The 14,322-nt window shown below is 40.5% G+C and overlaps 1 protein-coding gene across 7 annotated transcripts in view; it reads right to left on the bottom strand.

The window, feature by feature from the left end:
- nav1b (neuron navigator 1b) overlaps positions 1 to 14,322 on the bottom strand; it is a 163,859-nt gene that overhangs the window by 124,098 nt on the left and 25,439 nt on the right. For 5 of the 7 annotated variants that reach the window (XM_041782721.1, XM_041782724.1, XM_041782725.1 and 2 more), the window contains exon 1: positions 10,379 to 10,672. The exons of 1 other annotated variant lie outside the window; for it this stretch is intronic. The gene's annotated coding sequence lies outside the window, so the exon portion shown is untranslated. Of the gene's footprint in view, positions 1 to 10,378; positions 10,673 to 14,322 lie in introns of those variants that run through there. One more of the 7 variants, XM_041782723.1, reaches the window with a different exon arrangement.

The raw sequence follows: 14,322 nt of genomic DNA, 5'->3' as shown, positions 1-14,322 counted from the left end.
GAGCTCCTTCTGCACACACTGCAGCCACCCATACAGGCTATGTAGCATGAGCTGTCATGTTGTTTATCACTGGGTTTGACACGATACGCTACGATGCTTTGACGTGATTGGTTAAAAACACGTCCAAGAAACAGACCGTTTATTTTGAGTCTTAGGCAGGGAAAAAGTTTAAGTGGAAAGCTGATGCTAGACTAGAGATTTAATCGGGTTTGGATTGCTGCGTATGTGTTTATCAAGGTTCATATTTTCCAATGATGGCTGACAGATGGATTTCTGTAAAATGGATCTGATTTAAAGTCATTCTTACAAAAGCTATCAGAAATATTGATCTGTTTTGGGTTGATTTAATAGCTGTGGAGATTTAAAGACAAAAGATACCCTAAAACCACAAAATCTTTTAATTTCTTAATTTTCTGAATTAAGTGATCTGTTGGGGGTCGGATGGGGAGCTATGGGGGGACTGATATGGTCCCAGGGCTGCCAGTTGATGATTAGTAATTTAAAGTGTCAACAAATGAAATTAAAACCAACACTTCCAGTATTTTTTCACCTTGCTTTTTTCCTCTGCAAGCCTCAGATAAAAAAAGACAATAGGTTGATACATTTTCCTTTGACAACATCATTTAGTCCCTGGTTTTGTCTGTCAGCTGATGATAGGTGGATTGGGAAGGTGATTTTTATCTATTACACTGGAAAACTACTTCATGTATCTACATTTAAAAAATGAAAGGGCCTCAATAATCGAGTAAAACAAAGCAAAATGGTAAGTGAGCCACTGAGTTTAAAGGAGCACCAGATTCTGAAGACAGTTTTCATACACTTGAAGCACAGAAAAAAAAAATCAAGCAACATGATGGTTAATAAATTAAAAATCAGCTTTAAATAGCTAAAAAGGTTTCCAGGGAAAACAAGTTTCCTCCAAAGTAAGGCACTGAAATGAAAACAACACTGAAAAATTTCGAAGTTTGTGCACTACAGCAGCAATCTCTAACACATGCAGAAGTTTAATTATCAAGGAATTCTTAAACAAATGTGTTAAGCCTCGTATTTCAAAGACATTACTTCTGAATGAACTGCTGCTGCTTCACTCTTTAATGAGGACATCAAACAGTAATTCATGAATGATCACACTATCTCAGTGTAAACTAAGAAGATGAGTAGTGTGAGGCACTGGTAGCCTGTAGCACACACAAATACACACACTGCTATGAGTCAGCAGTACATCCCAGACAATTACTGAGCACATGACTCCTCGTCCCAGGGAGGACAATAAAAGTCCAGCATTAGACCGCAGAGTCTTTGCAGGAATTAGTTCTGCAGCCTGACTGTGCCCCGCTTCCCTCCGGCCTCCCTCTGTGTCTGCAGTCGTAGTACATGTGACGGAAACATCTCAATCATGGGACGCCCCTGCTGTTTGTTGTTAAAGAACTGGGACTGCCAAGTGCTCACATGCCTAAAGACAAAACAGTGTCCTGCACTAGTTGTACTATTAGTGTAGCTGGTCACCCCAACTGCCTAACACAAGGTCCTGAATATGAAGATGAAGTTAGGGATCCATAAAACATGTCAAAGTTCCTGCAGAGTAATCTCTAAAAGGCCATTTTTAAGGCTTGTAAGTACTGCTGCAGTCAGATGAGGAGAGTAACAGCTGCAAGAACAGACTCCACAATAAATTCCCAATGAGTCAGCATGTTATCAAGCAAAATAAAAAGTTGATTCATTGTGTTATTCAGGCTTAAACTGGGCTTCAGAAATGCATGTACATTGCACTTAGTTAGATTTCCCATAATCAGAATAACACTCCTAGATGATGAGGTTGATTTTCTTAGATGTAGACTTGATTGTCTCTTGCATGCTTACAATTTGCCCAAAACTGACCTAAGCCTTCTGAGCATGCTCCACAGTTCCAGTGCCAGGCTTTGACCTGGAAGTCAACCATCATATACGATAATCATTGCAGAAGTCGCATGTCATCTGCCTTTATGATAGCTGTTTCAGACTGGGTACGTGGCATCTGTGTAATAGCTGTGTCATGGCTTGGTTTTCATTACAGCATGTTAACAAGTCAGGGATTTCAGACAGCAAGCATGAGAGCTGCCGGGTGAATGAGAGTCTCACCAAGAGTATCAAGAATAGAGGGCTCGCCTATTTTTTTACCACAAGCTTCACACGTCCCTCAACCCAGACAGACGTGAAAATGCCAAATAAAGAGCAACACTGACCCATTGTTAGGTGAAATGTGAATCCACGGTGGTAGAATATGTAACAGGCAAGACAAATACAGCAAGCTCACACTTCCAGTTTGGGCTTTTCAAATACAATTCCAGTTTGGTCTTTCTGTGGAGAAGCTCACCTCACTTGTACAGAACCCTTTTATTTTGAATTTTTCCCAGCTTGTTCATACAACTAACCAAGTTTCTTGTGGGGAGTTTTGTGGAGGTAAGAAAGACTGAGCTGTGACAACAGGAATATCATCATTCAACAAACACAAGTCAGGTAAAAAGCTGTTAGGGATTGAGCAGTATCCGACACGTGCCACAGCTGTCACGCAGCAAACACGCACCCAGTCTGAAACAGAATAAGCCTGAGGGACAGCATGTGTCCCATTTGTACCAAAAACTGACGTGTGGACTATATACGGAATTTACAGAGCTGGAAAGCTTGTCCATGTTTTCACTGTGTAATATACAACCAGTTTGCCTATACTGCAGTCAGCCACAAGGGGGTGATTGAAATATTTTAACTACATATTTATGGAGCCTTCATGATGTCCATAACTGAATTCGATACTAATATGCTCTGTTGTAATTGGCCAAAAACACACAGAGGAAAACAGATCTTCAGGTGAATCTAAAAAAGTTATAACTGAACCTTCTTCTACTAATGTCCCATACCAAACAATTAACAAACAAGTAGGTGTGTGTGAAACACTGAAAACATGGGTCACGTCACAGCGCTTAGACTTTCTCTCCAGCACTTGCCGTGCTGTGATGTCATCTTATTTTCTTTGGGCTCTCTTCTATGCATTTATGCTGTTCAACTTCCGGGTCAAATCCCAGGTTGGGAACTGTGGAGCATATGGAGAACACAAAGGCCACTTTTGGGATAACTGAGGTGTTAACATGCAAGAGATAATTGACCTTCAGCATTGTTATCTGAATGTATACTGAGAAATTTACCTTAGTTTGACTTCAGTCTGAGTAGGATGTTTGTGTTTGAAAAGTCTTCTTTTAGTCATAGCTGCCTCAGTCTTAACATTAACTTTTCATCATGTAAACATACTGACTGTGCAGCAGAAATGCTGCTCACTATTAAAACTTTAATGCCACATACTCTTATGTTGTTTCTAATCAGTATTCAGTAAAGCAAACTTACCTACAATGAGACTGGCAAAAGATGCAGCGATGCAAAGCAAGTGCAACGGAAGCTGAGGCAGAGGCTGAGTGATGGTAATCTTCAGTTGTCCATCAGTTCATTCCTCTCATACTGTCCTTATGAGGAGTACTGTAGCTGCCCTGTTCCCTGTACTACAGCGCAGTGTCCGATATGAGAATCCCCAGATGGGACAGCAAACAGCAGCTCAAACACTACAGAGGACCGGAGCACTTCTGCCTCCGTCCGATGTCTGGATCAAAGTAGGACTGCTCCCTTCCTGCTTGCATAACAATACTCCTGATGGTTCCTCTGCTGCGGTTGGTGCCTGCACATCAAACTACTTAAGCTTGCAAATGGACCTGGCGCTGCTCCAGTCCAAGTCTCCCTATAACAAAAGTGCTGAGCTAAAATTGGGCCATAAACCAGGTGAAGCACTTATAAAACTGCCTGATCCCCTGCAATGTCTTTCGTTTTCACGTCCTATCCGTCACTGTGCAGCTTTGGCGGGTTGCGTATGCATCTATTCCGCCTGGCGCTCAGTGTCCTGAGTCACAGCCAGAGCCAGTGAACTGGACTGATTTGAATTGTCACTGCATGTTTGTAGTTGGCCGCCTGCAGGGCTCGGGCTTGGGCTCAGCACGACCCTCAGAGGGAAAAATCTGGGCCAGGGGAAGCCGACTCAGAGGTGTCAGCTCAGGAGAAAAAGAACGACAGGAGAGATGACATGGTGGCAGCATGGGCTCAAGCAGACTTTTACTCATAAAATCTTTGAGGAGGGGATTACAAAATGTTCCCTCTATGTGAGACCACGTATTGCTGAAATGACTCACACAATAAACTCAGGAGGCAGAATATGAGCAGGCCGGAGACATGCGATGGATCATGACCAGATTTAGTTAGAGCCGAGAGCAATGACACCATACGCACACTGGTGTGAAGATGCAAGGCAACACAGCCGTGTCATGGTAGGTTATGTTATACCCCCTCATGCACATTGGAGCAAATTGCCTCTCTTTGAAGTTAAATCGCTCTGCAGGATGACTGAAGTTCACGAGGAGAGATTATAGACTAGAGGCAGTTTGGAAATTAGAGCGTTGCATCGTCTGCGTGGAGTCTGAGACAGGAGATAAGTAAGGATTACAGCCGAAGATGTGTACTGGCTGGACACAGAAATACTCCAAAATAAGCAGTTAATCTGCAAACACAGACTGTGCTCATATTCTGTCTGACCTTCAGGGATAAAATCAGCATCATTAGATCCTTGACAACAATCACAGCCTAATTAAAGGTGCAGGGATAAAGATTACAGCAGGTACAAACAGCACAAGTGACTTGAATTGATATCAAAGCCCTTCATGCCTCACCCTACTCTCATAATTGTTCACTTCAGTCTCCAAAGAATGCATGTTCTGCTTCACTTGTCAAGCCTTGCCACCTTTTGCATCAGAACAGCTCACATCACGTAACACAAGCCACTAAAAGAGGCAGCCAGGGAGAGAGAATCAGGGTGTGTCTCAGCAGCATCGCTCACACATAATCTCTGCCTGCCTGTATGTGACCCCTACTGACTAATTTATGAAACTGCATCCCTTCACCTCCTCTCATTACAGCCATAGTGGTCGCTTGTGTGCATGCTTGCGTGCAGGCAGAAAGGAAGTCAGCAGAGAGCACGTTAAAGTCAGTGAAACATCAAACTGCTGCAGACACAGAGGGACGTCCAGCCTAGACATCCTGCCCGAATCCATCTGATGTAAACACAATTATCTCATTTCCTCACTGAGACGCATTAAATTTGAATTATATTTTCATATTTCAAATCCACTTCAGTCAAATTATGTGAACATTTTGGCTGCTTGTGTTTAAACAGCTTGCTTCTGTTTTTCTCATCAGGGTTTGGAAAGGACTCCCAAAAGACCAAGAGCTGTGTTCATAAAAAACTTGATTCTAAATGGATAAGTTCCTTCATCAATAACATCAATGAATGCTGTGGGAAAAACATATAGTTTAGCAAGTGCCAGTTAGGTTACCTTTAAAGTATTATACAACATTTCTTGTAAAAACCAGCAAAGTGAGCTGCAAACAAATTGATTTTTATTACTAATTGGATGGTGTATCATTTTTTGGACAAACTGGTCCACATAAAGGAAAATAAGTAAAGATAAGAACCTTCTGATATCCCACAGTTTGATTATACTCCAATTCAGGGGGAGATGATATAATTTAGAATTATTTTCTATTCAAACTAATTCTCATTGCACTTTCTAATTTTCATAAAGAAGTGATTATGTCAGTATATGCTCTTGTCTGCTTTGTACTAAGGAGTTTACTTTTTTTTTTTTTTTTAATTAAAAAGCTTAAAAATTTTTTCCAAGATTATGCAAATTTTTAGCCTTTATTTGATTGCAGTATTGGAAATGCACTAATGTAAACATAAAACAATAAAACAAAGATAACATTAGGCCAATTTATGCTGAAACTGCATAAAAATTTAATATTAATAGAATGTGTAGGCTAAAGCAAGAAAAGTTTTTATCTGAAACCTGTCAGTGAAACATTACAGTACATCTAAAGTTCGAAAGAAGGTGTTATGGTTTCACAAGTGACCGTGTTAGGTGGAGACTTTCAGCTAAACGTGTCAGTGGTTGTAGTCGCAACATAAAACTGGATGTTTTCTTATATACCTGATATATACTTGACGGATACAAATACGATTTAAAAAGAAACAATGGGGCTCTTGAAGTTGTCAGTATCTAAGAGCAAACACTGATGCACAGGATGGAAAGTCACCAGTAAACACTGTCCCTCGCTAAACCGTAACACTGGTCTTTAATGTGAAACAGACAATCGATCCTGTTATTTTTATTGTCGGTGCTGGTCAGCTGTTGTTGGTTGCTGTTGTGTTTATTCTAACTCTGGGTGGTGGTGTATGGGGCTAACTCAGCTTTAGACTTGTTCCTGAAATAGCCTACATCACTTTCGATCAGCATACTTAACATACACGCCAGGTCAGACTTCCTATTACCTGGCTATTGTAAACAGGGACTTCTTTATGGATAACTGGACAACTGAGTCACTCATAGCTCCATGGACAGAGCACTGCTAATGCTAACAGCACTGCCAACAAGGATTACACCTCCTTTTGCAGCTGTGTACAAGGCAGGGTTGCCAGGTCTGGGTGACAAATCTAGGTCAATGGCCGATAAAAACTAGTCCAAAACCAGCCCAAAGCCAAGCCCAAGGCTGAAATTCTACATCAGCCAGTAAAACCTCTGCCACAACATATATAGCCTATTGTTTTTGTAAGTGCAGGTGTGCTGCTTCTGTAGAGTGGCACAGCGGATCTTTGGTTGTGTGCCATATTTTCTTTTCCGGCTTCTCTGCTGGTCGATTAAGTTGCATTTGAGGGTAAATAGTCATATATTCTGCTTTGGATATTAAAAACACATTCACAAGATATTAATAAAGGAATTGCTGAACCTGCGGACAAAAAGATCTACCCGCGACAGTTTGTAAAAAGTAGCCCAATTCCGCAGGAAAACCGTGGACCTGGCAACCCTGGTACCAGGGACATTGGAAAGACAGCAGTAATAAAACACACCAGAAACAGGTTTATTGTGCCGATACTCGTCTGCTGTTTTAAAAATAGTATTTAGAATGAAATGAAGTACGTTTGCAAAATCAATTTTTTGAAAATTTGAATCGATACGGAATGGAACCAGTTCTGACATGCACTGATTTTTTTCCCAGCATTTCATAAAAAGCAAAAAATGCACAATATCTAACAGCACATTAAAGAAAAAAAACAGAATTGGAATTAGGACTATGTCACACATGACACAAAGACCATGATTATTTATTCAAACACTGGAATCTGAATCTTAACCAGTTCATAATATGTCTTATAATAACAACATACAATACTGAGACAGTACATAAAATTCTTGTAAAATTCTAATAATTTATCACTGTTCTATATTTATATTGTTCCATTTTCTTAACCTCTCTGCACTTATTGTGTATAAATGTATCTCTTAATTGCATTATTTTTCTATAGCTCTGATTTGTCAGAATACCAACAGGGCAGCAACCGCTCAACCTCTCTTGAGTTGGGAACCAGAGGGCCACTTTTTTAAGTCGTCCCTGTAGAACCAAGACTGGGAAGTAGTGTGGTAGCTGGAAACACGCCAGTTCATTTACTGAGTACTGCAGAGGTGCCCTTGAGCCAGCACAAAACTGCTCAGGCTCTCCTTTGTAGGCAGCGCTGCCTCATTCCAACCATTAGAGCATGTACACAGGATCCTGTATGTACATGTACAGTTAGTATTTAAGCCTATGTGTGTGTAGCATGTCAATAACAGAGTGTAGGAATTAAATTTCCTCTTGAGGGATTAATACAGTGCATCGTCCTCTTAGGAGTATGCTCACTACAGTGATGCAGTGGTGTTTGGAACAGTGGGTATACTCTTAATTCATCCCCCACATTTTTAAGCTTCCAGCAGAGGATAACCACCATGTGTTATAATAAAGACATTTATAACCATCCTGCTTATTTAGTTAACTCATAAATGGGGCTTCAGTGTTTAAACATAGTCACTTAACTCCTCTGCTTCAGGGAGAAAGGATTAGAATAAAACTAGCAGCTAAAGAAGAGTAGATTTTACCATCAATGCTGGTCTAAAGACTGTGCTGAGACAAATACATAATTATGCATCTTTAGTGAAATATTCTATATTCCTTAGCAGAGTAGGAGGCAAGGTGTCGCAAGGCAATGCATCAACTGTGTTCACAGGTTCCTTTATTGCCTCCGCCAGCCTTGAAGAAAGAATTCAGAAGTAACTGTATATACCCTGCATCTCACCGCTGCTTATGATGCTTTGATCTTGAAAGGAAACATGGAAAGCAAATAAACCACAGTGTTCCTGCCTTTAATAAACAGAGCAAGGCACGATAAATCTTTTTAAAAAATCAAAGCGTTGCACAAATTTGGCAGGAACGTACATCATTTATCCAAGATAGTTGACAGCAGAACTGTCCCAACCAAAATATAGATACAATATGTATTGGCCCCACCTCAGGGCCATTTTTTCAAAGTGCTGGATATTCTCAATTTAACAATAATGATTATCTATAATTTAACAAAAGCAGTAAATATACAAATTTCATCTGGACTACACATGAACAGTCATGCTCAGTATAATTAGCTAAACACAGAATTTAAGGCAATTTAAGCTACTTTGTAAACCATGAACTTAGTATTTACTGATTATTTTAGTAAATATTCAAAGGCCTGTAAGAACATTTTATAGTGGATATATATACAGGGCTGTGCAAAACTTTTAGCCATGTTAACGCCAAAAATTGAGGCTGTAGTAAGACGTAGATGTAATGAGTAAACCACCTGAGGGCACTAGCGAGCAGGAAGGAGCACTGACACAACCTCTTTTGTATTCTGGATGTCCTTGCATATTACAGGATGCATGGGATTATAATCTGTTAAAAAAATAACAAAGTCCACACTTTTAGGGCAGAGTAAGTGGTGGATGTAGCGAATAAACACGGCCTAGTGCAGCCTTTCTCAACCAGAGTGTCGTGGCAAACAGTTTGCCTGGATGTTGCAGCAAGACCAGCAAATTTATGACAAAATTTTGTTTTTAAATAATCACTGAAGATATTCTCTCTCCTGCTATGCCAGCATAAATGATCAAAATGTGTCATAAGCCCTTTTCCTGATATTACATCAGCGTCAGGGTCAACAAATGCATAGGCTTACAACAGTTCACACTGTTTTCCCTAGTTTGCCAGGAGTACCAAAAGAGGTCAAAGTTTTTCAAAAGGTCTACATGGCTGTTTCATGAGAATAAAGGCATTTTAAGTGTTTTAAGAGATTGCTTTAGAGATTTGTTTTGTTAATTATATCACAAAAAAAGTCTCTCTGCAGTTTGGTTTATTATCAGCACATTTTGACTGGAGTGACTTGAGAGTTTTCAAATTTTGAAAAGGTGTCTTGACAGAAAAAGGTATAGAAACACCGGCTTAGGTTACCATCATGGTAGGTAGTAGGGTTACAAGTCCCTAGTCATGCTGTAGATGTCCCAAGGGTCTGAAAACCACAAATGGTTTCTGGGCATTTCATCAGAAAAGAAGGCACCCAGAAAAAAGAAATGCTGTTGAGCTTGACCTTGACTGCTGAGCAATACACATGTGTGTCAACATCCATTGAGCTGGACTGTGTCAACAACCCAGCCCTGAACCCAGCCCTAAAAACCCTGAACATCTTATATGCCTAAAATTTATGCACATGTGCATTTTACAGAAACAGTCCATTATAAACCAAGATTGTGATGGTAACATTTGTATTTTTTATGCTTTTGTAGCAGATTTTGTCCTTATTTCTTCATATATATTACAAATAATTGAAATCTGAAATTGACTTTCGAGTTGCATAGCGCAAGAAAGGTTGCTTCATGTGGACCCTGAGCTGCCAGTTGCCCACCCCTTGTCTAGTCAGAAAAAAATGGTACAGATTGAAGTTAGTAAAATGAATATGAAGTTAAAAGAGAGTCTGTGTTACCAAGAGAGTAGCTTGTAGGTGAGACAGCCTGCTCTAGTTTGGTCTGTTTGACAAAGTATGGGTCAAACAAATACAAGATGTGTTTTATATTGTAAAAGACAAAGATAACCATCAATTCATCACAGTTGTGAAGCTTAAACTGGATAACTTTGGGCTCTGCATGACTTAAGAAATGACAGGTAATGAAATAGTCACTGACTTGTCATCTCTGGGTCTATTTCCTAACAAACTGTTTCATGGATGTTTCCGCTCTATAGTAAATTACAAAAGTGAAAGCACATACAAAAAATGCACTTGGATATTAGATGAATGCAGCAGAACTAACACGACATAAATATCTCCCCGGTGGATTTAACACTAAACACGCTGCACAATGTCAAACACATGCACACACCGGTTGCTATGCAATCAATGAATGTGGAGTCATCTCACCTCCAGCTTCTCCTCCTCACCTGACAACTTGGCAAAGCTTCAGTGAGAAATGCTGCCAGAAGAGAGACCATCACCCTGAGAGGAGTCCTGGCTTCACTTCAGGTCAAATGCCAGAAAAGAAATAAAGAGAGTGCTGAATTCCTCCATGAGGCTCCAGTAAGCAGTCAGCACTCCTCTTCCGTCCTCTGAAGCATGGACCTGAGCCCAACCCCGTCCCTGCCTCTCCTTATCTCTCTGTGCCTCTTATCCTCTCCTCTTCCTCTGGATTGGATCCATTCAGACTCAGTTACTCCTCTCCTCTCCTCTCCTCTCCCTCTCAGTCATGAGCATAATCACATGTGCACATACTACACAAGTAGCCAAAGCGGATGTCCACAGAGCAGAGACAGAGGTCTAGTGTTGGCCAATCGCCGGCTATAAATAGGCTTCTTGAGTTCATCATTGTCTCTTCCTATGATGGTGAAGAGCCTGGAGGGCTCAAAGAGAGCGAGAGAGAGAGAGAGAGGGAGGGAAGGCAGACCGAGCAGCATCTCCGTTCACTGGATTTTACTTCCCGGATTGTATCGACTGCAGTTGCCGTATCAGTTTCACCTCTGCTGATCCTCCTCTTATAGGGAGATATCTGAGCCATGCAGGAAGTGATAACATCATGTTTTCTGCAGCAATACACACCAAAACGACAAAAATGCTGCAGGAAGTTTTAACTTCAGGTTGGTAGTTTAATTTGGTGGACAGCTGGATGAATTTATCCTGAAGATGACCATCCATCATGTAAAGGTCACACATGTGATGTGCTCTGATAAAACATAAGAGACAGTAAACCCCACCCTGCACGATGTTGAATGTCAGAGTGCACCAGTTCACCAGTAAATGCCAAACATACCATGGTATAGAAGTCACTGTGCAACATGCCACGCACATAGAAGTGCTAAGTCAAAAAGCATTACAATTAGAGTTTTAGTGACCTTTTTGTGCAATCCAGTAAGAGTGCAAGAACAAACCGACTCATCAAATATCATGATTTCTTATCTGAAGCTTTGAAAGATATATATATATATGTATAAGGATCAATAACCTTGACATATCATATTGTCATCATATTTGCGTGACCTGAGATGATGCATGTCTGAAAGCTATGACTTTCTGTTATCTCCCATCAGTCTCTCTGACTGAACTTCTGATAAATCAATAAACTGTCTCCTCATCACTTAAAGGCTACATATTTTACCCTTTTAAGACAAGTTTATATTGGTCTCAGAGGTCCCAAAAACATGCCTGTGAAGTCTGTTGCTAAGAAAAACACTCCAGTATTGGATTTTTGTATGTTTTAATAACCCGGCTGTTTCAGCCCTGCTCAGAATGAGCTGTTTCTGTGTCTGTGGCTTTAAATGTTACTGAGCTCTCTGACTCCACCCCTGACCGCACCCCTCTCAGGAAATGGATGTGAGATGATGGATGTGGCTTTACTGATATCCTTCTCAGCTGGCAGCTGAGAGGTTTGGGGGGGGGGGGGTCTGATTCCTGGAGGGATTGTGGACAGGCCAGCGGAACATATTTTTGTTAGAAAGCCCTGGAAAAGTGGGGTTTTTTTTGCATATGTGACCTTTAAAATAACAACTTTTTCATGTCTTGTTTTTCATGACACATAGCTGGTGTAACAGGCTGCAGAATTTCAGCCGACATCTACCCTCCTACATCTGGATATTTACTTCAGATCAGTGAATGTGTTTGAAGCAGAAACCTGCTGAGTTTATCATTGATCATAGATAGCCTGCAAGGGTAAGCCATGCTTAGCTTCAAGCTATGTCAGCACATTGATCAATTTGCGGAGAAGCTCCTTAGAAGAGGATGAAATAAGCAGCATGTAGGTACCAGGCAGGACACAGCTGCTCCCTAACCTGACACGCCAGATGGATTCATCTGGAAAACCTTCAATACTAGGAGTTTGGGAAAGGGCAAAGGCTTTTAAAAAACACTAGGAGTGTGATTGGATGAACGTTCTGTTTGTCTCATCTTTACGTACCAATCAGAGCAACAAAATGTGATGTAGCTGCGACCGAGGTGTGCGTGCGCAGCTACCAAGGAATAACACGAACCACGGTGACTATAGACATGTCAGTACACGAATTTTGTTTTCGAGAAGAAAAAAACTCACTGCTGTTCTTTGTTTTTCTTTTAACAAAGAAATGTCATCAACTTCTGATAAAACTGGTGCTTTAGCAGCATCCACACTAAGCTCTTCCACCATAACTGCACCTCCTGGCCTCTTGGCCTCTTTTTGCTGCTTGCTTACGATACGACTCATCCACACCCAAAAGTACTGCCCCTCATCGCTGATTGGTCTCTCACTTTCTACTCGGGCCCAAACAGTTCAGACGGGAGCTTTGCAAGATGGATTCGCCAGTGAGAAACAAGGAAACGGGCCGTATCTGCTTTGCAAGGTTAGCTGTTCCTAGCATCTTAATCAAAGTCCAGAGGTGTTGTTTAGTGTTTCTTCAACCCCTCTGTGTGCAAAAATTGGTGAACAGATGCAAGTCAGACAGAAACAGCTCAATGTTGCAGCAAGACCAGCCAATTTATGATGAAAAATTGGTTACAAAATATTACTCAAAATACTCTCTCCTGTTGTATGATTTGACTATTTTTGGCTTATAAAGATAAGGAAATCACAATATTCAATACTACCAATTGCAATACCTGCAGACTCACAAGAACTCTGATTTGTTATAAAACTTAAATTGCATCCAACAATCACAAAGGCACACCGTCCCAGCCCTAAAATCCAGTAATAATAAACTAATCTTGGTTATTTGAAATCTTTCTAAAGCAAGTATTTTTTTCTCTCAGCAGGGGAAAATGATCCATCACTATATCATTTTATAAATGCAGCAATCATTTAAAGAAAATCTTTGTAAGATGCAAAATTACATTGCAGAAGGAGAAAGTCATAAACCTTCCTTTAATCTGAAGTCACTTTTCTTATAGTCATTCAACTAATATACCTATATATGCTTGAAATAAGCCTGATTACAATGTCCAATCCAAAAATTTCACTCAGCAGACACTTTAGTCCAAAGCGTTGTACATCTGAGGGTAGGAACAGCACAAACAAGGCTCTGGACGGTGTCAGAAGGTGCCAACAAACAGATTAAATCTGATCTGACATGGGTGCAGACAGGCAGCGCAGCGAGAGACTGACCAAGGTGTGAACAAAAAGCAGATATTTTTCACCATTCCTAAAAGGAAATACACCCTTCCTTGGTCAAACAGCAGGAGCAATACCTTCCAAAAGGACTCTGAAGAAGACCAATAGTCAGAACAAGATCAGACATCTCATAAAACACCTTTTAAGGAAGCGGGGTTCCCTCTTGGATTGGACTAGATATGACTTCCTTCTTTAAAGATTATGCTCAAAAGCATCAGGGAGTACAAACACAACTCATAAAGTCATTCAATGAAAACAAACAGAGCAGCTCAGACTTCCACTGCAGAGGCTGTCCTGAGAACATGTCAGATAAGGTTAAGAGAGAAAAAGTCAAACAAGTTCATTTGGAGTTTTAAAACAAAGGGTTGGCTCTTGTTAGTTTGACAAAATGAGGCACCATGTGTCTTTTATTTTCTGATTTAATTGCTTAATTTGATTCCAATGTAGCCATTTTAAAGTATTACAAGAAAGACCTCTTTAACAGTTTTGGCGCTATTATCTAACCACGAGGTTAAAGTGGATTTTCAGCTTTAATGTTGTTTGAGATTCACAGCCATATTTGGTCACCAGCGAATCATTGCTGATACTTTTTGTTCTTCACAGTTCACAAATATTTACAACACTGCTGCAGAAACCATGAAGATTTTTGGTGCAAAACAGAGGAATGCTGCTAACTTGCCAAATCAGTCATCTGACCTCAATCCAGTAAATCATGAGTCCTGCTTATTAAAGATCAGAC

Source organism: Cheilinus undulatus, linkage group 3 (genome assembly GCF_018320785.1).
Source record: "Cheilinus undulatus linkage group 3, ASM1832078v1, whole genome shotgun sequence".
In the NCBI taxonomy this organism is placed as follows: Eukaryota; Metazoa; Chordata; class Actinopteri; order Labriformes; family Labridae; genus Cheilinus; species Cheilinus undulatus.
The sequence above is the reverse complement of the archived record's forward strand: the minus strand, read 5'-3'. Positions and strand labels throughout refer to the sequence as shown.